At 35.4% G+C, this 26,916-nt stretch overlaps 1 protein-coding gene across 2 annotated transcripts in view; it reads right to left on the bottom strand.

Moving 5' to 3' along the window:
- Nucleotides 1–1,540: 1,540 nt before the first annotated feature.
- Nucleotides 1,541–26,916, bottom strand: part of LOC149546080 (uncharacterized) — a 46,557-nt gene continuing 21,181 nt past the window's right edge. Inside the window, exon 3 of one of the 2 annotated variants that reach the window (XR_016353650.1) lies at nt 1,541–1,970. The gene's annotated coding sequence lies outside the window, so the exon portion shown is untranslated. Of the gene's footprint in view, nt 1,979–26,916 lie in introns of both variants that reach the window. The other variant, XR_016353649.1, reaches the window with a different exon arrangement.

Below are 26,916 nucleotides of genomic sequence, written 5' to 3' on the forward strand. Positions count from 1 at the left end.
AATAGGTTGGATATCTCAAGCTTTGAAATGCCTTGACTGATCCCTTTAGTGACTATAGAACATGGTCCTCAACCTTTCTTCATAGTTGACCTTGAATAGTTCTAACAGATCTTTTTGAGGTCATCCCAAGAAGCTTGATATACATCACCACCATCCATTAGGTCCAATGCTTCCAAATAGTCATCATTCACACCTCTCAAAAAGAATAGCTTTTGTGAGTCTTCAGACAATGTGTGCTGAGAATTCTTTTGCAATGTATATAGAAAAATGTGAAACATAGTATTTTAATGTCTCCTCCTGCTTCTGTGATATCCTGAGGATATCATCCCCTCTTGTACCATATGTTTTGCAATATTCTTTATACTTCTCCAGGAATAGAGCTTGCATTTCATCCTAAGTTGTGGTTGCATTAGCTCCTAAGCCCATCAAACATCATAGAGTTGATTCTTTCAATGTTGGTAGAAATAATTTAAACTTATGAGCATTAGTGTTGTAGTCAAAACTATGACAAAGTATGTCAAACTCAAACAAGAAAGTATCAAGGTCTTCGATTGCAAGGCCATAGAACTTTGGAAGAGTAATGGGAGGTATGTTCTTTAGATTGGCATTGGTTACAAGACTTGGAAGGGGAAATGGAAAAGTAGGTTGTGCCATGACTAGTGGTAATGGATTTTGAGGTTGCTGCTGAAAAGGAACATTGGGCATTGGATGATTAACAACTGGTGGATTCAGGGTAGTGTTATCAAGGAAACTAGCCAATACTTCATTGAAAGGTCGAAGACCAAATATATCTATGGGTTCAACTCTTGATGATGATGTTGTGGGAAAAATAGGACTTGCATCTTCAAAAGGTAACTCAACTTCTTCTTCTTTAGCTTCTTCATTCAAATTAACATATCCTCACAGAATAAATCAGCCATGTTCATCTCGTCATCTTCCTCTTCAATGCACACAATTAAGCTTTTCACACTAGTAAAAAGAACTCAAACTAAAAACTATGACTCAAAAATGCTCCTAGCTTGACACCGTCCCTAACAACAGCGCCAAAAATGAACCACCTCACAATAGGTGTATTATAGTCATCCACTAGGCCTTGCTTAGGAATGATATATTCAAACTAAGGACTATTTTCCCCACCATAAGGTGCAATTAATCTTATCAACCCAGGGACGTATACTTGAAATGGTTGGCACAGTATGTGCACTAGGTTGCTTAATGAGTCACTAAGCTTATGCTATAGGAAAGTAAAAATGCAAGGAAAAGAACTTACACTACCACTACATGAAGGTAAAACACTTAACTCTATGAATACTGGAAATACAATGGAAAAGATCATAGATATTCCAACTTGGCTCACCCACTAAAATTGTTCTCACATATGTTGTAGGAACATTCACAGAGTGTGATGCTACAAGAAGGAATTTACTACTTCTACTTAAGATACTACTAATGCTTGAAAATAAATCTATTCTATCCTAATCTAATCCACCTCCCAAGTACACCCCCTTGGTTGGCTTCTCTAAACTATTAACACAGGATAGAAGCCAAAGAAATCTATTTTATTCCATTTAGATATTCATTACATAACACAGAACTGTAAAACACAACTGTAAAAGTTAGTAGTCTGCTCTCAGAACTTTTCTTCTTACTCCTAAAAAAACTTAACACATTGGGGTCGATTCCTACATATATAGGAGATCAACACTTTATTCCATAACAGAAAAGTAAATGTCCTAGCTTTAAATCTATAGGAGAGAAAATAGGAAGAACAATTGAAGGTGGGAATAATAAAGTCTTAACATCTGCTCGCCATAGAGTAAATGTAGAGAAGGCAATGAATCTTCATAGCTCCTCCTTACTCGATGTCATGTTTTTTGGAACCGTTACAACTTTCTCCATCATGGTTGCTCCTTAGCGCTTGCTTCTCCTTGAATGTTGTTGACACCTAACTTTTGAATCCCTCCAATCATCTTTTAGTCTTCATTAATAGGTTAGTTATGACACAAATCATGTTTACAAAGAAGCATTTATCAAATTAAATTCAAACATAAGAACACACATTTTGATAACTATATGAAATAATGTATACTAGATATAATAATTGCAAAAGATGACATAGTTTCTACCCCAGAGGTTCATCAAAGGTTTGGTAAACATAGGTCCATAAGTGTTATAACAAAGACAAACAGAGTATCAACAAAGTATCTTAAACACTACAAAATAAAGGCAAATTTTAGTCTCATCAGCTATATTTTCTTTCGAATTTTTTTTTTAGAATACTGATAACCATGACGACTTGTGAATTGGTCCAATCAATCTAGTTGCTTATTTATAACAAAACTTCAATGTACATTGTTGTCTCTACATGTCATTTCATTCATCCTATCGTTGCTACATGCCAAAGTAATATTGGGAGTAGGTGAAGCTCTATATAGAATGTTCATAGGACAACATGATAATGAACAGAGAGCTGGTTACAAGAGATTCAAAGAAAATCATATTTGTGACATGAGGCATTTTGATTCATATTGCAGTGAACAATACACCAACTTCTATCAGTCAAGCCAAACAAATAATAATATCTAGATGTATAATACATTCCTTGAAAGTTTCCCTATTCAACTTCAATCTTTCTCTAGGGAAAAAATTCTTAATAGTATTTTTAATTCCCCTGAGATGACCATTAATGATGTCACTTTTCTTTAGTTGGTGTAATTTCTCAAAGAAATTAATAGTGACTTGTGCAGTGAAAAGAAGAATAGAAAGAAAAAGAAGTTCTTCCTTATCTGAAAATAGCTCTGTGCCATTGCAATCAAAATAGTTATGGTTGTTTTCAACACAAAGGAAAACATAAGTACATTAGAAAATTCAAAAACTACCCTGTTAGAAAACAATTTTCATCTAAGCCATTCAAGAAATCAAAGCATAGGAAAACCTTTTTGAGAAAACAAAGTAAAGTGCACAAGAAGAATTTCACCCCTACATGCTATATTTGTAAAGGAGCACACTATGCAAAAAAATGTCCTAACAAGGATAAAATAAATTCTAAGAGAGTATGTACTTTAGCAGAAGCAAATTTAGACTCTTTGCCTCTGATAGAAATTCAAGAACCTTCAGATTCTAAAGATATTAGACTAGTTGAAAGTTCAAGTGAAGAAGATGATTAGGATTATATACAAGTCTGACATGTAATACAAGAACAAAATCCTAAAGAATTCTTTTCTCTAGATGATTCACCATCTAAATCTGAAATTTCCTTCATTTGTTTTATGTTCCAACAACACTCATATCAAACTGGATGTGGACAATCACTCACTTAGAGTAACTCTAAATGGTTAACTCTGACTCCTAAAGAACAACTTGAGTGGCTAGCAATTAAAGCCTCACAACTTGAGGCCCACAAGATTAATTTTTTAACCCCATTTCAACACTAGCAAGTTCTTGTTGATTTAGCAAAAATTGAAGAATGCCAAAAGATGTTAGAAGAATATCCTAAGCTCTATGAACCCACAGCCCCTAAAAAAGAAGAAAGATGAAGATGACCAAGAGGTTATTCGACCTATCTCTAGACTATCACATGGGTATGTTTATCATCCTCTTACTGAAAAGGTTTTTGCCAAAAATTCAAGGAAAGAATGGTTATCCAATCGACTTGCTTTTCTATACAATGTCAAAAATTATGTTCTCAAAGAGATAGCTAGTATCCAGAAAGAATTGCATGAGTATAATGTTAGTACCAGTTCTCTTAATGCTTTTGACAAACTTCTGGTTGAACTAGAATAAACCCAAGAACTACACAAGGATATATCTAAGCCTAAGACTGAACATCCTATTTCACGTCAACAACAACCTCCACCATCTACTCAAGCCTTTTCCTATCTCAAGGGAGTTTCTAATCCTTGCCCAACCCTTTTGCTGACTATTAAATTGTCTGACATAAAACCTTATACACTCTATTCTCTCCTTGATTTCGGTACTGATTGTAACCTCACTTGATCACAATGTTTCCCATCTGATTGTTGGTTACCTACTTCTACTAGTATTCATTCTGTGTCTCACAATAATAATCCAATCCATTTTAAAGCTCATATTCCTATTCTTTTCTCCTCTCAAGTTTATACAACCACCTTTTTACAATTTCCTATTGAGCAATATGATTACATTTTTGGGAGCCATACTCTACAAGACTATAGTCTATATACTATTGGTTTATCTAGCACTATCATTACAATCTATATACTATTGGTTTATCTGGCACTATCCCTTAGATTAATGAGACCCGTGCCTATTCACCCAAGCTTGCTTTGCCTTCTGCTCCAAAATTGATTATACCTAGTTCTCATGTCTGGTTTGTAGACCAGTCTTTTTCTACCTAGGGAAAGCTTGAGCAAATTCAACATAATTTTTCCAACACAATTCTTACCAGGGACCTAAAAAAATACACCAGAACTTTTGAGTGTTCTTTACCAATAAAAAGGGATGAGCATGGAAAAGAACTCTTTCTAAAAAGCAAAGCTAATTATATAATTCTCTACATAGGAGAACAAGAGTTGTGTGAAAAAGAAATAGCTAACTTGTTAAGCAAAGCTATTATCAAACCTAGTTCAAGTCTTTTCTCTTGTCATGCCGTGTATGTTCCCAAAAAAGATGAGAATAAAAATGAATTGGCTGAAAAATGCTTAGTGGTTAATTACAAGCCACTCAATGCCTGTCTAGAAAGCAACCAGCATCCCTTACCCAGTAAAGATTATATTTGGTAGAGAATACAAGGATGTAATGTATTTAATAAGTTTGATCTTACTAAAGGATTTTGGCAAATCAAGTTGAATGAGAAAGATAGATATAAGTCTGCTTTTTTTGTACCATAAGGACTGTTTTAATGGAATGTACTTCCATTCAAAATCAAAATAGGACCATCTATCTCTCAAGGATTTATGGATCATATCTTTGCACCTTATGCTAAATTTATCCAGCTATATATTGATGATATTTTGATTTTCAGTCAAGACCATAAGTCACATATGGAACACTCAAAGAAGTTCCTCTCTATCTATCAAACACATGGTCTACGTCTAAATCCTACCAAATTGAGTTGGTGTACCGAAAGTTTAATCTTTATTGGTACTTGTATAGAACCTAATGGGAAGCTTTATCCTCAAGATCACCTGTTGAAAGCCATACAAAAGGTAGAAGTCAAAGATAAGAAAAGCCTACAAAGATTTTTGGGCATGGTAAATTATATTGCTGGAAATTTTCAAAATATTGTAGAGGCAAGAAAAGAATTAAACAAGTTGCTTTGAAAGAATGCACCTACATGGAGTAGTAAGCATAATGAGGTCATTAAACAAATTAAGAAGCAATGTCAACAATTGCCACCTCTTTGTATTCCTAGTAAAGGTAAGAAAATAGTCTAGACTAATGCTAGCCATGAAGCGTGGGGAGTTGTTCTATTAGAAGTTGTCACAACTAATAGAAATTTAAAAGACAAAATTGTGAGATTTGAATCAGGAGCATTTAAAGGATTTCAATTGAATTATCACTCCACACACAAGGAACTTCTAGCTTTGTTAAATGCTTTTGAAAAATTTATGTTATTTATGGAAGATCAGAAATTAGACTGTCTTTATGGATTATAGTATGTTCAGTTTATTTCTTTGTATAACTAGCGCATGATTTAAGTAATGATAATAGTGTGTTTATCGTTCTCATAGCTATCTGCAAAAATTGGTATTAGAGCCTCATTTCAATGAAAAGTTTATTCTTCTATTATTGTGTTCCTTATCTCGATTTCAATTTTTTTATCTTTGTTGTTCTATTTGGCTCTTGCGTGAAGTAAATCTTCATGTTCAAGCCAAATAGAAGGCATAGAGAGGTAGGAAGGTAGCCCATTCATACAATTTGCAAGACAAAACAAGATGTCAGAATTTCAGAATACTGTGAATGAAGGCAATAATACAGAAGATCAACTTGTAAGTTTACGCTTTGTCTTTGACATTGTAAATGATATAAATATCAATGAAGACTTGTTACAGTCTGAAAAAAGTCATTTAGATCTTCCTTCTAAACGTTTCAAGTTACCATCTAAAAAGTGGAATGGGATCTATGGAGATTTAGGATTTTTGTCTTACAAGTCCAAGTCTATTTGTAAATTAATAAAAATGCAAGTTGTCAAAAATGATCAACCCCATAGTTTCATTAATTTGTTGTCAAGCAAGGAAATTCAAGGTCTTGTTAAGCAAGCCAAGAAAAAATATGGTTTTAAATATCTTCATATAGGTAGTATTGTAGCCAAAGTTGAGCCACTCTACCATAAAGGTATCCCTGCAACTTTTTTTATGACCCTTTTAGATGTTAGGCATAATCATTATATGATATGCTAATGGGAGGAATTTCTACCCCTATGGTTGCTGGAGCCACTAATTTTGATGTAATACCCAACTTTTTTGTAAGTTTGCTGGATGACCATCATGATAAAGTCCTAATGTTTCAATTTGGTACTCAATACCTGGATATGAAACCTAGATCTAAAACTCATGCCCTATTCTTCGCCTTGTATGGTTATTTGTTTAGCACTACTGTGCCAATAGTAAAAGATCCAAAGATCTGAAAAATCCAAAGGTGCTTAATCTATTGTACCCCAAATGATCAATCTTATTGATATTAAGGTGCCCAAAGAATGGATTATCAATATGCGCACAATAAAACAACTAGATGCTCCTCACAACTTGACAACCATTTCCAGTATCCATGAAACTGCTAATGAAGCATGAATCTCATTCGATGATAGTAGACCCTCAAGCTGCTCTTCTTCTAGCACCCAACCATCTTTTAAAGATCTAAAGTTACAACGATTAGGATCCACCCTAAGCCAAAAAAAATTTCCATTTTGTTCCCATAATGATGCCATTCCAAATCCTAATGGCCCCGATTTTCTACCATCTATCAACAATCTTTTGATGAAAATAAATTGGTGTCTAATCCTTTGACCCAAAAAATTCCTACTTGCCAACATCCCTAGTTTATAAAACTTGATCATGGCAACCTGCAATGTAACCATTGCTCTTTTGTTCAACCTGTTTTCCATGTTTGTATGATTTTTTTAGGTCAACCAACCTCTTTTTTAGAAGACCATTTTGTTGAACCTTGGATTCCACCTTTTTATGATTTTATTTTACAATCTTCTAATGATAAGTTTAGCATTCATTTCTGGCCGTAACATGTCATTACCTCTGGACAACCAAATGCCACTACTCAAACTAAAATGTTAAATTATGCCAATCTCTATATCCGAAAAGCTTTATTAGTTCAGCAAGATATGCATCAGAAGCTTCTTTAGGGAAAATTTGCCCACCAAAAAGCCAAAGCTAGCATGTATTCCAATTTTCATAATATTCTTGCTACTTTGCAATCTTTTGATTCTTGCCTTACTGCTCATATGAATTACACTATGCAAGATGACATTGCTTCCCTTTGCCAAACTTATGCTACTTTTCACACATCTAGCAAAGCGTGGTGGACTGATAATACATGCCAAATGCATCAATTGCAAACAGTCACCCAAACAATTAGCAGAATTGATCAATCTATAACAAAAATTTTCTCACAACAACTTTCTGATAGTCAAGGTCTATCTTAGTCACTAAGAACAGTCACTACTCGAGTTAAGCAAGCCATTGCAACTAATTTGAAAACACAACAAGTTTCAAAATGTTCCTTTCCTAATTCTTTCCAGGATGTCACATGCTTGCAAAGCCAATTCAAAGGAAAAGCCCTTACTCTTGATGTGCCCAAACCTAAGTTGCAAGAATTTGATACTAAAACAGACCGTTGGAAGAATGTGAATATGGCCAAACAAGAACCAAGAGGACCATATGATCAGCTGTACATTTTTCCTGAAAATGTCCTACCTTTGGTGAATTTTGATGAATACAATCCCACAAAAAATAAAGCTCTATAGATGCCTTTAGAACCTGGATTGACAATGTTGTCTATGTTGCAAATATTTCTCAGGAACATGCCAATCACAAAGCTTTCAATGCACTCATAGGAATATCTTGCTCTACATGGGATTCATTAACACCAGAATATAAAGAAAATCTAATCACTAGTGGTGTTAATGTTACCTGTGAAGCTCTATATAGAATGTTCATTGGACAACATGACAATGAGTAGAGAGTTGCTTACAAGAGATTCAAAAAAAATTGTATCTCTGACATGAGGCATTTTGATTTATATTGCAATGAACAATACACCAACTTCTATCAGTTAGAGCAAACAAACAATAATGTTTGGATGTATAATACATTCCTTGAAGGTTTCTCTATTCAGCTTCAATCTTTCTATAGGGAAAAAATTCTTAGTAGTATTTTGAATACCCTTGACATGACCATCAATGATGTCACTTTTCCTCAGTTGGTGTAGTTTATCAAAAAAATTAACAGCGACTTGTGCAGTGAAAAGAAGAATGGAAAGAAAAAGAAAGAAGTTCTTCCTTATTTGAAAATAGGTCTGTGTCATTGCAGTCAAAATAGTTATAGCTATTTTCAACACAAAGGAAAACATAAGTTCATTAGAAAATTCAAAAACTACCCTGATAGAAAGTAATTTTTCTCTAAGCCATTCAAGAAATCAAAGCATAGGAAAACCTTTCTGAGTAAACAAAGTAAAGTGCACAAAAAAAAATTCACTCCTACATGCTATATTTGTAAAGGAGTGCACTATGCAAACAAATGTCCTAACAAGGATAAAAAGAATTCTAAGAGAGTTTGTACTTTAGCAGAAGCAAATCTGGACTCTTTGCCTCTAACAAAAATGCAAGAACCTTTAGATTATGAAGATATTAGTCTATTTGAAAGTTCTAGTGAAGAAGATGATTAGGATGATATATACGTCCGACATGTTATACAAGAAAAAAATCCTAAAGAATTCTTTTCTCCAGATGATTCAACATCTAAATCTGAAATTTCTTTCATATGTTTTATGTTCCAACAACACTCATATCAAGTTGGACATGGACAATCACTCACCTAGAGTAACCCTCAATGGTTAATAATGACTCCTAAAGGAAAACTTCAGCGGCTGGCCATTAAAGCCTCACAACTTGAGGCCTACAAGATTAATTTTTTAACCCTATTTCAACACCAGCGAGTTCTTGTTGATTTAGCAAAACTTGAAGAAGAACACCATAAGCTATTAGAAGAATATCATGAGCTCTATGAACCTACAACTCCTACAAAAGAAGAAGATGAAGATAACCAAGAGGTTATTCAACCAATCTCTAGATTATCACATGGGTATGTTTCTCATCCTCTTGTTGAAATAGTTTTTGCCAAAAATTCAAAGAAATAATGGTTATCCAATCAACTTGCTTTTTTGTACAATGTCAAAAATGATGTTCTCAAAGAGATAGCTAGTATCTAGAAAGAATTGCATGAGTATAATGTCAATACCAATTCTCTTAATGCTTTTGACAAACTTCTTGTTGAACTAGAAAAAAATTCAAGAACTACACAAGGATATATCTGAGCCTGAGGCTGAACATCCTATTTCACCTAAACAACAAACTCCACCATCTAGTCAAGCCTTTGCTTATCTCAAGAGATTTTTTAATTCTTGTCCAATGTTGTTGCTGACTATTAAATTGCCTGGCATAAAACCTTATACACTTTGTGCTCTCCTTGATTCTAGTGTTGATTGTAACCTTGCTTGATCACAATGTTTCACATATGATTTTTGGTTACCTACTTCTACTAGTATTCATTATGTGTCTCACAATAATAACCAATCCATTTCCAAGCTCATATTCCTATTCTTATCCCCTCTCAAATTTATAGAGCCACTTTTTTACAATTCCCTGTTGAGCAATATGATTGCATTTATGGGAGTCATACTCTACAAGCTTGGAGTCTGTATACTGTTGGTTTATCTAGCACTATAATTACCATCAAATTTGGCTCTATCCCTCAGATTAATGAGAGCCATGTCTATTCACCCAAGCTTGCTTTTCCTCCTACTCCAAAATTGATTGTACCTAGTTCTCATGTCTAGTTTGCCAACCAGTCTTTTTCCACCCAGAGAGAGCTTGAGAAAATTCAACTTTATTTTGCCAACACAGTTCTTACCAAGACCTACAAAAATACATCAGAAATTTTGAGTGTTCTTTACCAATGAAAAGGGATGAGCATGGAAAAGAAGTCTTTCCAAAAAGTAAAGCTAATTATATAATCCTCTCCAGAGAAAAATAAGAGTTGTGTGAAAAATAAATAGCTTACTTGCTAAACAAAGCCATGATCAGACCTAGTTCAAGTCTCATGATCAGACCTAGTTCAAGTCCTTTCTCTTTTCATGCCATGTATGTTCCCAAAAAGGATGAAAATAGAAATTAATTAGCTAAAAAATGCTTAGTGGCTAATTACAAGCCACTCGATGCCTATCTAGAAAGCAACCAACATCCCTTACCTAGTAAAGATTACATTTGATAGAGAATACAAGGATGCAATGTATTCAGTAAGTTTGATCTTACTATAGGCTTTTGGAAAATTAGGTTGAATGAGAAAGATAGATATAAGTCTATTTTTTCTATACCACAAGGATTGTTTGAATGGAATGTACTTCCATCCAGAATCAAAACAACACAATTTATCTTTCAATGATTTATGGATAATATCTTTGCACCTTATGCTAAATTTATCTAGCTATATATTGATGATATTCTAATTTTCAGCCAAAACCATAAGTCACATATGGAACACTTAAAGAAGTCCCTCTCTATCTGTCAAACACATGATCTATGTCTAAATCCTACCAAATTGATTTGGTGTACCAAAATTTTAATCTTTATTGGTACTCGTATAGCACCTAATGGGAAGCTTTATCCTCAAGATCACCTGTTGAAAGTCATACAAAAGGTAGAAGTCAAAAATAAGAAAAGCCTAGAAAGATTTTTGGGCATGGTAAATTATATTGTTGGATATTTTCAAAATATTGCAAAGTCAATAAAGGAATTAAACAAGTTGCTTTGAAAGAATGCACCTACATGGAGTAGTAAGCATAATGAGGTCGTTGAAGTAATTAAGAAGCAATGTCAACAATTGTCACCTCTTTGTATTCCTGGTAAAGGTAAGAAAATAGTCTAGACTGATGGTAGCCATGAAGCATGGGGAGTTGTTCTCTTAGAAGTTGTCACAACTAATGGAAATTCAAAAGAAGAAATTGTGAGATTTGAATTAGGAGCATTTAAAGGATCTGAATTGAATTACCACTCCACACACAAAGAACTTCTAGTTGTGGTAAATGCATTTGAAAAATTCTAGTTATTTATAGAAGATCAAAAATGTGTGCTTAGAAGTGATTTGCAAAATCTACCCTTTTTTATCAAAAAGAAATCCAAAAATAAGGTGGTAAGAGCTAGACTGCTTAGACGGGCTCAATTTTTAGATAAATTTGATTTTGAAACTGAGCATATTGAAGGAACTAATTTTTTAAAGCTTATTTCCTAAGTAGAGAAGGTTGTACAGAGAAGTCTAAACATGTTAATAGCCTTAGTTAAATAGTTACAACAACAGAAGGTACCAGAATATTGGAGCCACATCTTCGAGATTCTGTTACAAAAAGTCAACAGGATGTTTTGCAGAATTTATATCTAACACTCTATGTTGCACCTGGCTCATGGGAGGAATATGCACAACAACAGAGAATAATCCTTGTAGAAAATGTTCAAGGGATAATGGTGGAAGAACACAGACAAAGAATATTGCATCATGTGCAGAGAATTAGCAAAGCTAGTCCTGAAAAGAGAGAGATTCAATAGCCAAATATTTTGACGGAAGCTAACCGAGATCAAACACATATAGTTGATCATCTACATTAGGTATTTTAGCATCAAGCAGATACCACGGAAGTTGATGATAACCTTCATGATGAAAGGTATTATGTTCTTCTTCATGAATTCAATCATCTTCCACCACCAATTCATCATGTCAGAATGATTCAAGAAAGGAAAGAGATTTTCAATTTTATCAGTCATGTGCATTGGGAAGTTGATAAATTTGCAATGACATAGAACATCTATCAAGAGTAGAGAGATTGACATTTTGCAAACTCTCAAAGATTGTTAACTATTTCTTTCATTTAAAAGGAATCATGTCAGGCTACAGATAATGATATTAGAATTTATCTATACCACACTGCAACAAGTGCTTCAACTTTTGAATGGTCAGTGCATGTGCTCAGTAGCACACATATACCAAATCAAAGGAGATGGTTGATTTTTGAAAATCCTATTGAAGATTATTTTTGTGGTCTTTATCTACACTCTCATGCTTTGATGCCAACAGAGGTTAACTATGGCTACCTGCATAAACTAATCTTTCATTCTTATATTTCTAATCATATTAATCAGTTTGTGTTTGAACATTATGGACCTACTTCTGAACAACCTCATACAATTAAGCTAAGGAATTTTCATTACTTTGCCACCAAAAGAAAACCAATGTGGATCTTTACTCGATACTAAACTCTACCACAAATAGCTGAAGTAGACACCAATCAAACTAACCCATTTGTCTAGTTGGATTGTAGTATTCTTTGGAAAGAAGAATCTCTAGAAGAACAACTTGAACGAATCTTGCAAGTACAACAAAATTCAAAATCCTACTCAAATTTTCTAGATAGTTTGGAAGAGGGTTTTGAGTGGGAGGCCCATTCTCCATATAGTCCACGATATTAATAAAAACTTAATAAGTGGATTTGTCACTTATCTGAGTTACCTAACACTCAGTACGTAAAATTAGGTATGGACCTAACCATAGAAAAAAGGAGGTCAGGTTACACTAACAATGTAAGCATGAGTTAACATTCTCATGTCTAAAAAGATGTTTGTAATAATTGTTAAGTCATCTCGTATTACTGTTCACACTCATTTTCCTCTAAGTGCAGTTACTATATGAGATTCCTTTATGATAAGACTTCGAAAACATGGACATGTGTCCATCTCCTATGGAAGAATTTCAAACATTTGTAAACTTGTTTGAGTTTCTCAGGATGATGCCTCTCCTATAAAAAGGGTTTCAATCTCCATGCTCAAGACAAATTGAGTCCAACTGAGTCTAGTCCATCTTTGAAGAAGCTTTTAAGAAAAGAACTATGTTTTAGTCATGTCTGTAAGAATCAGTAAGACATAGAGAGTATGCTCTTTTCCAATGGAAAATCAGAAATCAGATTATCTTTCTTGATTATAGTATGTCCAGTTTTTTTCCTTTTATAACCAATGTGTGATTTAAGTTATGATAATAGTGTGTTTATCATTCTCATAGCTATTTGCAAAAATTAATAGTGTGTTTATCATTCTTTACTAGGTAAGGGATGTCGGTTGCTTTCTAGATAGGCATTGAGTAGCTTATAATTAACCACTAAGCATTTTTCAACCAATTCATTTCCATTTTCATCCTTTTTGGGAACATACATGGCAAGACAAGAGAAAGGACTTGAACTAGGTCTGATAATGGCTTTTCTTAGCAAGTCAACTATTTCTTTTTCACACAACTCTTGTTCTACTCTAGAGAGAATTATATAATTAGCTTTGCTTTTTGGAAAGAGTTCTTTTCCATGCTCATCACTTTTTATTGGTAAAGAACATTCAAAATTTTTGGTATATTTTTGTAGGTCTTTGGTAAGAACTGTGTTGGCAAAATCAAGTTGAATTTGCTCAAGCTCCCCTTAGGAAGAAAAAGACTACTTAGCAAACCAGACATGAAAAATAGGTACAATTAGTTTCAGAGCAGGAGGCAAAGCAAGCTTTGACGAATAGGCACAAGTCTCATTAATCTAAGGGATAGAGCCAAATTTGAAGGTAATGGTAGTACTAGATAAACCAACAGTATATGGACTTGAGGTTTGTAGAGTATGGCTCTCAATAATGCAATCACATTGCTCAACAGGGAATTGTAAAATGATAGTTGTATAAGCTTGAAAGGGGAAAAGAATAGGAATATGAGCTTGAAAATGAATTGGATTATTATTGTGAGACTTAGAATGAATACTAGTAGAAGTAGGTAACCAACAATCAGATGGGAAACATCAACCGCACCATAATAATCTGCTCCAGGCCATTCCTTCTGATTCTAAAGTGAGAGAAGCTCTTTTTTCTCTTCCGGCGGATAAATTGCCTGGACCTGATGGTTTTCCTACCTTCTTTTTCCAAATGTATTGGCCTGTCATTATGAAGGATGTTGTTAAGGTGCTTCAGGAGTTCTTTGGAGCCAGAAGTATTCTGAAGGAAATCAATTCCACATTCTTAGTTCTTATTCCCAAAGTGCCAAGTGCTGACACTCTGGATAAGTTCATACCCATCAGCTTATGCAACTCGTTTTATAAGATCATCTCGAAGGTTCTCACTTTAAGGATGCTTAAGCTTCTCCCCCTAATTATTTCTCAACAACAATCTGGTTTTGTCCCAGGCAAACAGATTTTAGATTCGATTATCATGGTGCATGAAGTGATTCACTCTATGGAAGCTGGTAAGAGAGAAGGGATGTTACTCAAAATTGACATGTCTAAAGCTTATGATCGAGTGGATTGGTCTTTTTTGGAGTTAGTGTTGAAGGCTTTTGGCTTTGATGTCAAATCTTGCAAGCTAATCTCCCAGCTGGTCACCACCCCCTCTCTAGTTGTTTTAGTGAATGGATCCCCCTCTAATTTCTTCAAACCTACTAGAGGCCTTCATCAGGGGGATCCTCTATCACCGATACTCTTCATCATCTTGGCGAAATGTATTGGTAGACTCATGGAGAAGAAAAAGAAAGAAGGGAGGATCAAAGGCTTTAAACCTTCTTCTAAATGCACCCCCTTCACGCATCAGCAATTTATTGATGATACCATTATGGGTGGAGAGGCCTCAATTAGGGAGGCCAAGGCTTTGAAAGACACTTTGGACACCTATTCTAAAGGGTCAGGGCAGCTCATCAATTGGGACAAAAGCTCTTTTTTCTTTATCAACACTCCGGAGGGAAGACAACAAAGAATCTCTGGAATCTTGGGTTGTCAGGTGGGGAAGCTTCCTTCTACCTACCTTGGTCTCCCCTTGGGCATGTCCCCCTCTGATTCCTTCTGGAACGGCATCTTGGATAGGTTTAGTAAGAAGCTGGCTAGCTGGAAACGATCCATTCTCAGCCAAGCTGGAAAATGTCAACTAGTTAAATCCATCCTTCAAAACTTGCCAATATATGCCCTGAGCCTTTTCACCATACCCAGGAAATACACCGAGAGGATGGAGAAAATCCAAAGGGATTTTTTATGGACAGGAACTGAAAGGAATAAAAGGTACCCCCTTGTTGCTTGGGACAAAGTTTGTCTCCCTAAAAAGAATGGTAGTCTGGGAATTAGGAAGCTCACTCATATCAACAAGGCCCTCCTGGCAAAGCAAATCTAGCACATCTTTAGTAGCACGGGGGAATGGAGAGACACTCTAGTGAACAAGTATATAAAAGGCCCTCTTTTCAATTCACTCTTTTCAGCAAGGATATCCCTAGAGGCTCAGTTGTTTGGAATGGCTTCTTAGAAGCCAGAGATTTGGCTAATTCTAAAGTCTCTTGGAAGCTGGGAAATGGGGAGAACATTCTATTCTGGTCAGACTACTGGCTTTCTCAGGGCCCCCTCATTAATAATCCCTGCTATGGAGTTTGGACTAATGATTGCATCAACCTTTTTGGGCACAAAGTTAGCAATTACAGGACTAAACAAGGATGGAAGGACCTTTCTATTATCTCAAAGGACCTTAAACCAATTATGATCATGCTTAATTCCTTATCCCTCGGCATCAACAAGGATGAACTCGTTTGGAGGGATAATGCCAATGGGCTCTATTCGGTTTCCTTTGGGTACTCTTCTTTATGGAGCAAAAAAGTGTCCCCCCCTTGGTCGAGGGCCTGGCTCCCAGGCTTAATGCCAAAAGTCAATATGTTTTTTTGGTTGGCACTTCAGGACAAAAATCTTGCCCAGGAAAATCTCATTAAAAGAGGTCATATCATGCCTACCAAATGTGTTTTATGCAAAAAAGAGTCAAAGATAGGTAATCATTTGTTCGTTCTTTGCTCTTACTCTAGGACAATCTGGGACTTCCTCACCAAAGACCTTGGCCATAGCTGGTGCATTCCTTCCAACCTTCTAGACTTTTTTCGCCAATGGCAAGGCATGTTCAATGGGTCTACCTTGCAGGAAATCAACTCCTGGCTCCTGCCCCATTTTTGTTAGAGCATATGGAATGAGAGAAACAATCGAATTTTCAGAGATAGGGAGGAGCCGACTTTGGTTGTTGGAAGGAAGATCTTCAGTAACATAAAGAAAAAAAATTCCATGAGCAAGGGGGGAGCTTTTGAGACAGGAGGCAGGAAAAAGGAGAAGGTAAAGACAAAATAAGGAAAAGACAGGAAGCCAAGTGGCTCCTCCCCCCTGAAGGCTGGCATAAAGCCAACTTTGACGGAGCCTCCAAGGGCAACCCTGGATCCTTGGGTAGTGGAGGTATGGTTAGAAATGAAAATGGAGATAGTATTGCGGCTTTCGCTCTCCCGTTGGGTTTCCAAACAAATCATTTTATGAAAGCCAACGCAACATGCAATGTTGTTAAACTGGCTTTTGAAATTGGGGTCACCAATTTATGGCTTGAAGGGGACTCAAATAACATTATTAAGTGCATCAATGGCAATTCATATCCATCTTGGACGATTGCAAATCTCATTAATGATACTAGAGAGACCCTTGCCAAATTCAATAAATCCCACGTCACCCATACTTTCTGGGAAGCAAACCTAGTTGCTAACAAGTTGGCAAATATAGGGGTTGACACAGACTAAAAAATGACTTTGCTTCCTGGAACTTGTTTGTCGGCAGACGTCATGTGTCTGATCGACTTGGATAAAATCCAAGGAAGTACGGAGGATATCAAGCTATAATTATGAATATGAAAGGGTTAAGATATAAGGGTACTTTTCATAATAGAAGCTTGGGAATTGGTAAATGTAGATATCCTTTATTGATTAATTGCCATGCTTTATGGGTTGTTTATTGCAATCATTTCAAGGGCAAAAATAGAGTTATTTTTCTCTGCTCTTTGCTTACTCTCGATGGTGCATTCCAGTCATAGAGTGAAGAGCACATGAGTAAAGTGGGTGTGCAGTGTGTGGAGATGGTGGGAGAGAGATGCAGAAAGGAGCTGGTGGGGGACTTTGAGAAATGGAGAAGTAGGCCGAAAGTATGGAAAAATCTTGAAGAGGGTGGGGTAATCAAGTATTTCATGAAGCTGCACGGTTTTGATTAGGAGGTGACCAACAATATGGTGGGTTCCTAGAAGGATGGTAAGGTTAAGGTGAATGGCATCAATTTCTAGATAATGGAGGAGGTGATTGCGGCTATCACTGAGATCCCTATCAAGGGTTTCAAATTCTTCAGGGATAAGAAGCTCTCAGCCAATGCAGTTAGGGACTTTGTGGAGAGTGAGAAGGAATTGAAGGTGTTGAAAAAAATTGACACCTACTATGTCCCCAACTCCATGAAGAAGCGGTGGAGGTATGTTCTGAAAGTTGTTATCAAGTACATTACTTTGGACCCAAGGTTTGATAGAGCTCGAACCCACCACTTTGTTATTTTAAATCATTTTCGAAAGAAAGCGAGAATTTCTTTCCCTTTTTATTTGTTAACCTCTATGAGTAAGGCGATGGATAGCTTCAAAAAGAAGCCCATTGCTAACTTGACTCTACATGAGGGCCTACTACTACTTATCCATGAGCACTTCAAAGCTCAAACTATTAGCAATGCCCCCCCTCAGATAGAGATTGCGGAGTTTGGAAGTTCTAGTTACTCCTCTGACTAGGATGATATTCAGAGCCTCAGTTTTGAGAAAGGTGAGATCTCTTCTTCAGGGAAAGTAGTGACTTATCATGCTAAAAAATCCCCCTCCCCCATAACCCCAAGCAGAAAAAGCCCTAGGGATCTTGGGCAAAAGCAAGCTGAGAAGGTTGAGGATGGAGGTAGTGATGATGAGGAGGATTCAGAGTCTGAGGAGGTGGTTAAGGAGGCGTAGGAGGAAACAAAGGAGGAAAGTGGAAGGAAGAAGTGCAAGAGGGAGATTCTGGAGGATGTGCACTCTCAATTTGAGGAGGCGTCTGTGCTGCCCCTTTCTCCTGTCCACCTCCACCCTGAGGAGCAGAAAGAGGAGAAAATTGGGTATGCGAAAGGGGAAGTGCAGACCAATGATAGGAGGAAAGCGTGGATCAACTTCAATGTCAAGACCACCAAGATGGGAATCTTTAGGGAGGCCATGAATCCCCAAATCCTCGTGGATAATCAAGAAGAGAAGCGGATGGAAGAATTAACTGATCTGGCAATTGTGGCTATTTCGAACAGAGCCAGGGAGACAGGGATGAACCTTTTAAATAATGCTTGCAATAGCATGATTGATAATTTTAGATCAATCAAATGGCTTTTCCACAAGCTTGAGGAGGTTAAAGATCAAGTGAAACATATTGAGGCAACAAGGAAAGGAATGGATGTCAACAGGAGAACGAATTCGGCTGACAAGCTCAATCTGGTAGAATAGAGGATACACAACCTGGAAAACTACAATCACAACCTTGCGAATCAGATGTTTTCCTTGTTAAGCTCCATCAACAACAACATCATCTCTCTCATGGGTAGGATCAAAGACAAAGAAATGCACGATAATGAGGATGGAAATGACAGGGATGAGGCCAGAACGGAGGATGACCCTGCAAAGGACAACTCCATTCCTACTTAGGACCAGGGGAATCAAAGGGCGCAATAGATGGAAATGGAGGAGAATCAACTAGCCTTTGAGGCTACTCAGGTGATGCATGATCTAGAACGAAAGAATGAGGAATAAATCTCACCTGTTCTTTGGTTTATCGTTGTCTTTTGGCTTTTTGTTCTGGCTTTAGGTCATGGCTTTGCTTGGTTCCTTTTCCTGCTCTTTTCTTAGAACTCTTTCCTTTGGCTGGGCTTAATGCTTATTATCAGCCTTTGAACTTATACTTTTTTGGTTGGTCTATCATGCTTATTATCAGTGTTCTTTTGTACTAACTATTGGGTTTCAGGTCCCCTGTAAAACCTATCTATCTAATCAAAAACAATCAGATGGGAAACATTGTGATCGAGTGAGGTTACAATCAACACCAGAATCAAGGAGAGCATATTGTGTATAAGGTTTTATGCCAGAAAATTTAACAGTAAAAAAAAAGGCTAGGCAAGGATTAGAAACTCCCTTGCGACAAGAAAAGGCTTGACTAGATGGTGGAGTTTGTTGTTGAGGTGAAACAAGATGTTCAGTCTCAGGTTCAGATATATCCTTGTGTAGTACTTGGGTTTGTTCCAGTTCAACAATAAGTTTTTCAAAAGCATTAAGAGAACTGGTATTAGCATTATACTCATTCAATTCTTTTTGGATACTAGCTATCTCTTTGAGAACATCATTTTTGACATTGTACAAAAAATCAAGTCGATTGGATAACCATTCTTTCCTTGAATTTTTGGCAAAAACCCTTTCAGCAAGAGGATGAGAAACATACCCATGTGATAGTCTAGAGATTGGTTGAATAACCTATTGGTCATCTTCATCTTCTTCTTTTATAGGAGTTGTACATTCATAAAGCTTAGGATATTCTTCTAACAACTTCTGGCATTCTTCTTCAAGGTTTGCTAAATCAACAAGAACTCATTGGTGTTGAAATAGGGTTAAAAAATTAATCTTGTGGGCCTCAAGTTGTGAGGCTTTAATTTTTAGCTGCTGAAGTTGTTCTTCAGTAGTTAGAGTTAAACATTGAGGGTCACTTTAGGTGACTGACTGTCCATGTCCATCTTGATATGAGTGTTGTCAGAACATAAAACATATGAAGGAAATTTCAAATTCAGATGGTGAATCATCTAGAGAAAAAATCCTTCAATATTTTGCTCTTGTATAACATGTCAGACCTGTATATCATCCTGATCATCTTCTTCACTGGAACTTTCAACTAGACTAATATCTTCATAATCTAAAGGTTCTTGCATTTCTATTAGAGGCAAAGAGTCCAAATTTTCTTTACCTAAAGTATGAACTCTCTTAGAATTCCTTTTATCCTTGTTAGGACATTTGTTTGCATAGTGCACTCCTTTACAGATATAGCATGTAGGAGTGAAATTCTTTTTGCGCACTTTACTTTGTTTTCTCGGAAAGGTTTTCCTATGCTTTGATTTCTTGAATGGCTTAGAGGAAAATTGCTTTCTATCAGGATAGTTTTTGAATTTTCTAATGGACTTATATTTTTCGTTGTGTTGAAAACAACCATAACTATTTTGATTGCAATGGCACAGACCTATTTTCAAATAAGGAAAAACTTCTTTCTTTTTCTTTCTTTTCTTCTTTTCACTACACGTCACTATTAATTTCTTTGATAAACCACACCAAATGATGAAAAGTGACATCATTGATGTTCATGTTAGGGTTATTCAAAATACTATTAAGAATTTTTTCACTATAGAAAGATTGAAGCTGAATAGGAAAACCTTCAAGGAATGTATTATACATCCAGACATTATTGTTTGTTTGCCCTGACTGATAGAAGTTGGTGTATTTTTTACTGCAATATGAATCAAAATGTCTCATGTCATAGATACAATTTTCTTTGAATCTCTTGTAAGTAGCTCTCTGCTCATTGTCATGTTGTCCTACAAACATTCTATATAGAGCTTCACAGAAAACATTAACACCACTAGTGTTTTAGTGAATGCCATTTAGAGCAAGCTATTCCTATGAGTGCATTCAAAGCTTTGTGAATGGCCTATTCCTAAGAAACATTTGCAGCATAGACAACATTGTCTATCCAGGTTCTAAAGGCATCTATAGTAGCTTTATTTTTTGTGGGATTGTATTCATCAAAATTCATCAAAGGTGGGACATTTTTAGGAAAAAGATGTATAGTTGATCATATGGTCCTCCTCATTCTTGTTTGACCATATTCACATTCTTCCAATGACCTGTTTTAGTATCAAATTCTTGCAACTTAGGTTTGGGCACATCAAGAGTAAGTGCTTTTTCTTTGAATTGGCTTTGCAAGCATGCGACATCCTAGGAAGAATCAGGAAAGGCACATTTGGGAACTTGTTGCATTTGCAAATTAGTTGCAATGGCTTGCTCAACTCGAGTAGTGACTGTTGTTAGAGATTGAGATAGACCTTGACTATCATCAAGTTGTTATGAGGAAATTTGAGTTGTATTTTGATCAATTATGGCATTTGTTTGGGCAACTATTTGCAATTGATGCATTTGGCGTGTATTATCAATCCACCACACTTCGACAGAAGTACGAAAAGCAGCATAAGTTTGGTGAAGGGAAGCAATGTTAGCTTGCATAGTGGAATTTATATGAGTAGTAAGGCAAGAATCAAGAGATTGCAAAGTAGCAAGAATATTATGGAAATTGAAATTCATGCTAGCTTCGGCTTTTTGGCAGGAAAATTCTCCCTGAATAAACTTTTGATGCATATCTTGTTGAACTAATAAAGCTTTTCAGATATAGAGATTGGCATAGTTTACCATTTTAGTCTGAGTGGTGGCATCTGGTTGTCCAGAGGCAATGACATGTTGCAGCCAGAAATGAATTCTAAACTTATCATCAGAAGATTGTAACATAAAATCATGAAAAGGTGGAATTTGAGGTTCAACAAAATGTTCTTCTAAAAAAGAGTTTGGTTGACCAGATAAAATCATACAAACATGGAATAAAGGTTGGACAAAAGAGCAATGGTTACATTGCAGGCTGCCATCATCAAGTTCTGTAAATTGGGGATGTTGGCAAGTAGGGATTTGTTGGGTCAAAGGATTAGAACCCAATTTCTTTTCATCAAAAGATTGTTGATGGATGGTACAAAACAAAGGGTGAGTAGGATTTGGAATAGCATCATTATGGGAACAAACTGGAAAAGTTTTTCAACTCAAGCTGGATCCTGATCGTTATAACTTTAGATCTTTAAAAGATGGTTGGGTGCTGGAAGAAGAGAAGCTTGAAGCTTTGCTATCATGAAATGAGATTTGTACTTCATTAGCAATTTCATGGATACTTGCAATGGTTGTCAAGTTACGAGGAGCATCCAGTCGTTTTAAGGCATGCACATCGATAATCCATTCTTTGGGCACCTTAATATCAGTAAGATTAATCATTTAGGGTACAGTCAATTGAGCACCTTTGGATTCTATTTGCCAAAGTAGAGAATAACAGGCTTTGGATTTATCAGATCTTGGATCCTTTACTATTGGCATAGTAGTGTTAAAAAACATGGCCATACAAGGCAAAGAATAGGGCATGAGTTTTAGATCTAGGTTTCATATCTAGATATTGAGTACCAAATTGGAACATTAGGACTTTATCAAGATGGTCATCCAACAAACTTATAGCAAAGTCGGGAATTACATCAAAAGTAGTGGTTCCAGCAGCCATAGGGGTAGAAATTCCTCCCATTAGCATATCAATATAACGATTATGCCTAACATCCAAAAGGGTCATAAAAATAGTTGCAGAGATACCTTTACGATAAAGTGGCTCAACTCCGATTACAATACTACCTATAAGTAGATATTTAAAACTAATTTTTTGCTTGGCTTGCTTAACAAGACCGTAGATTTCCTTGCTTGACAAAAAATTAATGAAACTATGGGGTTGATCATTTTTTACAACAACTTGTATTTCTATTAATTTACAAACAGACTTGGACCTGTAAGACAAAAACCCTAAATCACCATAGATCTCATTCCTCATTTTAGATGGTAACTTGAAACATTCAAAAGGAAGATCTAAATGACTTTTTTTAGACTTCATCAATATTTATATCATTTAGTGTCAAAGACAGAGCTTAAACTTACAAGTTGATCTTTAGTATTATTACCTTCTTTCACAGTATTCTGAAATTCTGATATCTTGTTTCATCCTATGAATGGTATGAGTGTGTCACCTTACTGTCTCTCTATGTCTTATATTTGGTTTGAACAAGAGGACTTACTTCATGCAAGAACCAAACAAAACAACAAAGATACAGAATTGAAATCCAGATAAGGAACACAATAATAGAACAAGAAACTTTTCATTAAAACGAGGCTCTGATACCAATTTTTGCAAATAGCTATGAGAATGATAAATGCACTATTATCATTACTCAAATCATGTGTTGGTTATACAAGGAAATAAACTGGACATACTATAATCAGGAAAGATAGTCTAATTTCTAATCTTCCATTGGAAGAGAGCATACTCTCTATTTCTTACTTATTCTTACAGACATGACTAAAACACACTTCTTTTCTTAAAAGCTTCTTCAAAGATGGACTAGACTCACTTAACAGTGGTGGACAAGTGTGTCAGACATCCTTTGTTACTACACTTTTCACTCAACTTGTTCATTAGATAATGCACTTTTCACTCGATTCGTTCATTGGATGCTACACTTTTCACTCGATTCTTTTATTAGATGCTACACTTTTCACTCTATTCATTCATTGGATGTTGCATTTTTTACTCGTTTCATTCATTGGGTGCTACACTTTTCACAATACATCATGATGCTTGGATTTCTACTCTCCTATGGTCTGAACCAACTCCCACTCTCACTTTCTTAAATAGGATAAAAACAAACTATACATTATTAAACACTTTTACACACTATTGCACAATAAACAAAAACTATGTGATGTTTCATTTTCTTTAGTCCTACATCCCTTGCCTCTTGATGATGTTAAAAACTATAGGAGCAAGAATTGGGGGGTATGATCTTTTCTTTGTTTTTTGTTTGATGGTTTAGTTTCAATGATCTGAAGAATCCATATAAAAGGGGTGTCAACTGTAAGAGCCTCTATCTTGTGTTGGATGGTCGTGTGTACCTCAACTCATTATATATGGATGCTTTAGTGAGGCTGGTTCTTCTCATTGTCTATTTGAGTGAGTTCTCTATGCTATAGTACATATTGTTACTTGTCCTCTACGTGAACATACAGATCTCTGCATGTATCTTTAGCAAACTTATGTCTCAAGTTATGAACACAAGCGTCATTGTAGACAGAATATTTCCTGATAAAATCTATATAAAAGGGTTGTCTATTGTAAGAGCCTCTATCTCGTGTTGGATGGTTGTGTGTACCTTGACTCATTTTATATGGATGCTTTAGTGAGGTTGGTTCTTCTCATTGTCTATTTGAGTGAATTCTCTACGCTATAGTACATATTGTTACTCGTCCTCTATGTAAAGGTATAGGTCATTGCAAGTATATTTAGCAAACTTTCATCTCAAGTTACAAACACAAGTGTCGTTGCAGACAAAATGCTTCCTGATTACTTAGCATGAAATGGATCTCTTGCATGCCTAGTGTTCTTGTATCCAAGAAACATTATGGTCATCCTAGCATTTATGCTTTGATGCTTATGTTCACTTGCTAAATAAAATGGAATAGGTGTTCTAGTCATTCTGGCTTCTTGTTCCTTAATATTTACATCTCATTCCAAAAAAACTTTGATTAATGTCATATTCATATTCTCATGATAGTGATATTAGTGAGGGTTGTATGACAACTTATGGCCTTACAGAAAAAGCTTGATGATGAAAATAGAACCTAAAAAGTTATGTATCCCTTGCAAAGTAAACCATTTTGCAATAGAATGAGATGAATGTACAAATTCAAAGACCAATTAAAGTAGTTCTAAAAAATATTCAAAAAATATATTGATAAAAAAATGTCAAATAAATTAAACAATAAAGTGTTCAAAAATATTCTAGATAACATTTATAACTTCATAAAGTAGTATTTAAACATATTTATGTATAATTATAAAGCATATTTCTAAGGCGCTATATATTTGATTAGTGAAAAAGCTAGGAAAAGTAAAGCATCATACATTAGTCAAAAGAACACTCTTAATGAATATAAAATATGAAAATCATGCTTTATGATGTCAAATGAAAAGTTAGAAGTGGTAATACAAAATGAAAACTTGAGTTGAAAAATATAAGAAGTTTGGATTGGGAAGAGATCAAAAAGTAAGCAATCATGACATCCTATTTGTGGAAAGGAGATTTTTACTTGCATAGAGTGGAGATGGTGTATGTTGAATGACAAACCAAAGTATATATTAACTAAAAGAAACAAAACTAAAAAATATTGATTTAGTTGTGAGGTGTAGAAGATCATTAAGCCCGATGATATATTAATCACTCAACAAACTTGCATAAAATACTAGAAAATAGTAGATGAGATAGTAGTTATTATGTTTAGATGTCTAGGAGAGCCACAGGCATCCATAATGAATACAAGACAAACTAATGCATCTACTACATGGTGTGTTCAAAATGGGAGGGATTGTTTATGGTGCATCAGATGGGCTACATGGAAATACACAAGTTTTCTCAAGAGTATAAGATAATTAAAAGACAAGAGCATGTGACCAGATACCAAAGTGAAGGGCGAGTTATGTTATCATATTTCCATTGCAATTCCTCTGTCTAGAATAAGGGAAGCAACTCCATGAATTGGATCTAAGTGCATTATGCACCTATAGAATCTGTACTAATTGAAATGCTTTGTGTGCAATTCATATTAAATAAATTAATAAGTATGTAGAATTATATTTTTAGGTATGGAAAAAAAAATCACTCAAATAAAAGTAAGAGCACAAAAAAATTAAAGTGCAGACATTTCAGAGAAACCTATACATGAGGACAATTGGTAATGGCCCCTTTCTTTTGATCATAAGATTGCATCCCCATGAATCTTGTAGTCTATATAAGGGAAAATATGGTTGAAGGTTAATTTTCTATGGGTTCTCCTTGGCAATGTGTACTAAATCATTACTATAAAATTGAAAACCAAACCAATTCTTGCAATGAAGAGCTTAGGTCCCATTGTTCCTTTATACACACCTAATCAATACTATAAGTTCTTTTGGGTGAAGATTGGAATCTAATTTTTGGTTAAAGCATAAGCATTTCATTTGAAAATATATAAGTTCTTTCCAATGTAACCAACAAAAAGGGATTTTTCATTGGTTCAGTTAAATACAAGGTGCAATAACATAATCAATGTGTCTAAGTGCTTGGCTCAAATCAGTGGATATGGGGCAACATAAATGCACCCCTCCCAAGTGTTAAATAGTGAAAGTCTTTTATACTTCCATTGAATAATGGTGCATATATGTTGCACCTCAACTTGATAACCTATTTCAAAGAGGTGGAAGTAAATGATGGTGCAAAGAATGTATTTACAACTTATGTATGATAATTTGAATTAGTGAAATAGGGTTCTTAAATATCTATCACTTTTCCTAATCTAAATGCATGTACAAGGCTACTACAATTTGCATTTTAGACTTCATTTTAGTCTATTATAATTAAGCATTTGGATAATAAAACTAATTTTCTATGGACCCCAAAATGCATGATTCAAAAAAAGTCCTTTTAAAACCGACATACAATTGATTCATTATACGACTCTCTTAAAATTTCAAAAATATTGAATCCACCTTTTATCCAATTCTAAGATCTCTAATATCTTAGGGCATATTTGGATTGTGGATTAGAGCAAGAATTGGGATATGGAATTCTCAAAATTCTCAAATCCATTGTTTGGGTTTGCCAAATGAGAATAAGAATTAGAAAAAAGTAGAATCTGATATCCTTATTTGCCCCCCAAAATCAGGATTTGGTCTTCCATCTAAATAGGTGGAATTGTCCAAATATTCGTTTTAATTCTATTTTTTCAAAATTGAGCATTCCAAATTATTGAAATAAAAATGTTTTTTCATGTCCACTCTTGTTTTGGCGCTCATATAGCAACATGGGATATTTTCGAGCTGTGTTGGAAAGTAGCTGTGGAATCAATGGGCGACGACTCTT

The sequence above is a fragment of the Cupressus sempervirens genome, chromosome 7 (genome assembly GCF_028749045.1).
Source record: "Cupressus sempervirens isolate cs-2001-9-10 chromosome 7, ASM2874904v1, whole genome shotgun sequence".
Lineage (NCBI taxonomy): Eukaryota > Viridiplantae > Streptophyta > Pinopsida > Cupressales > Cupressaceae > Cupressus > Cupressus sempervirens.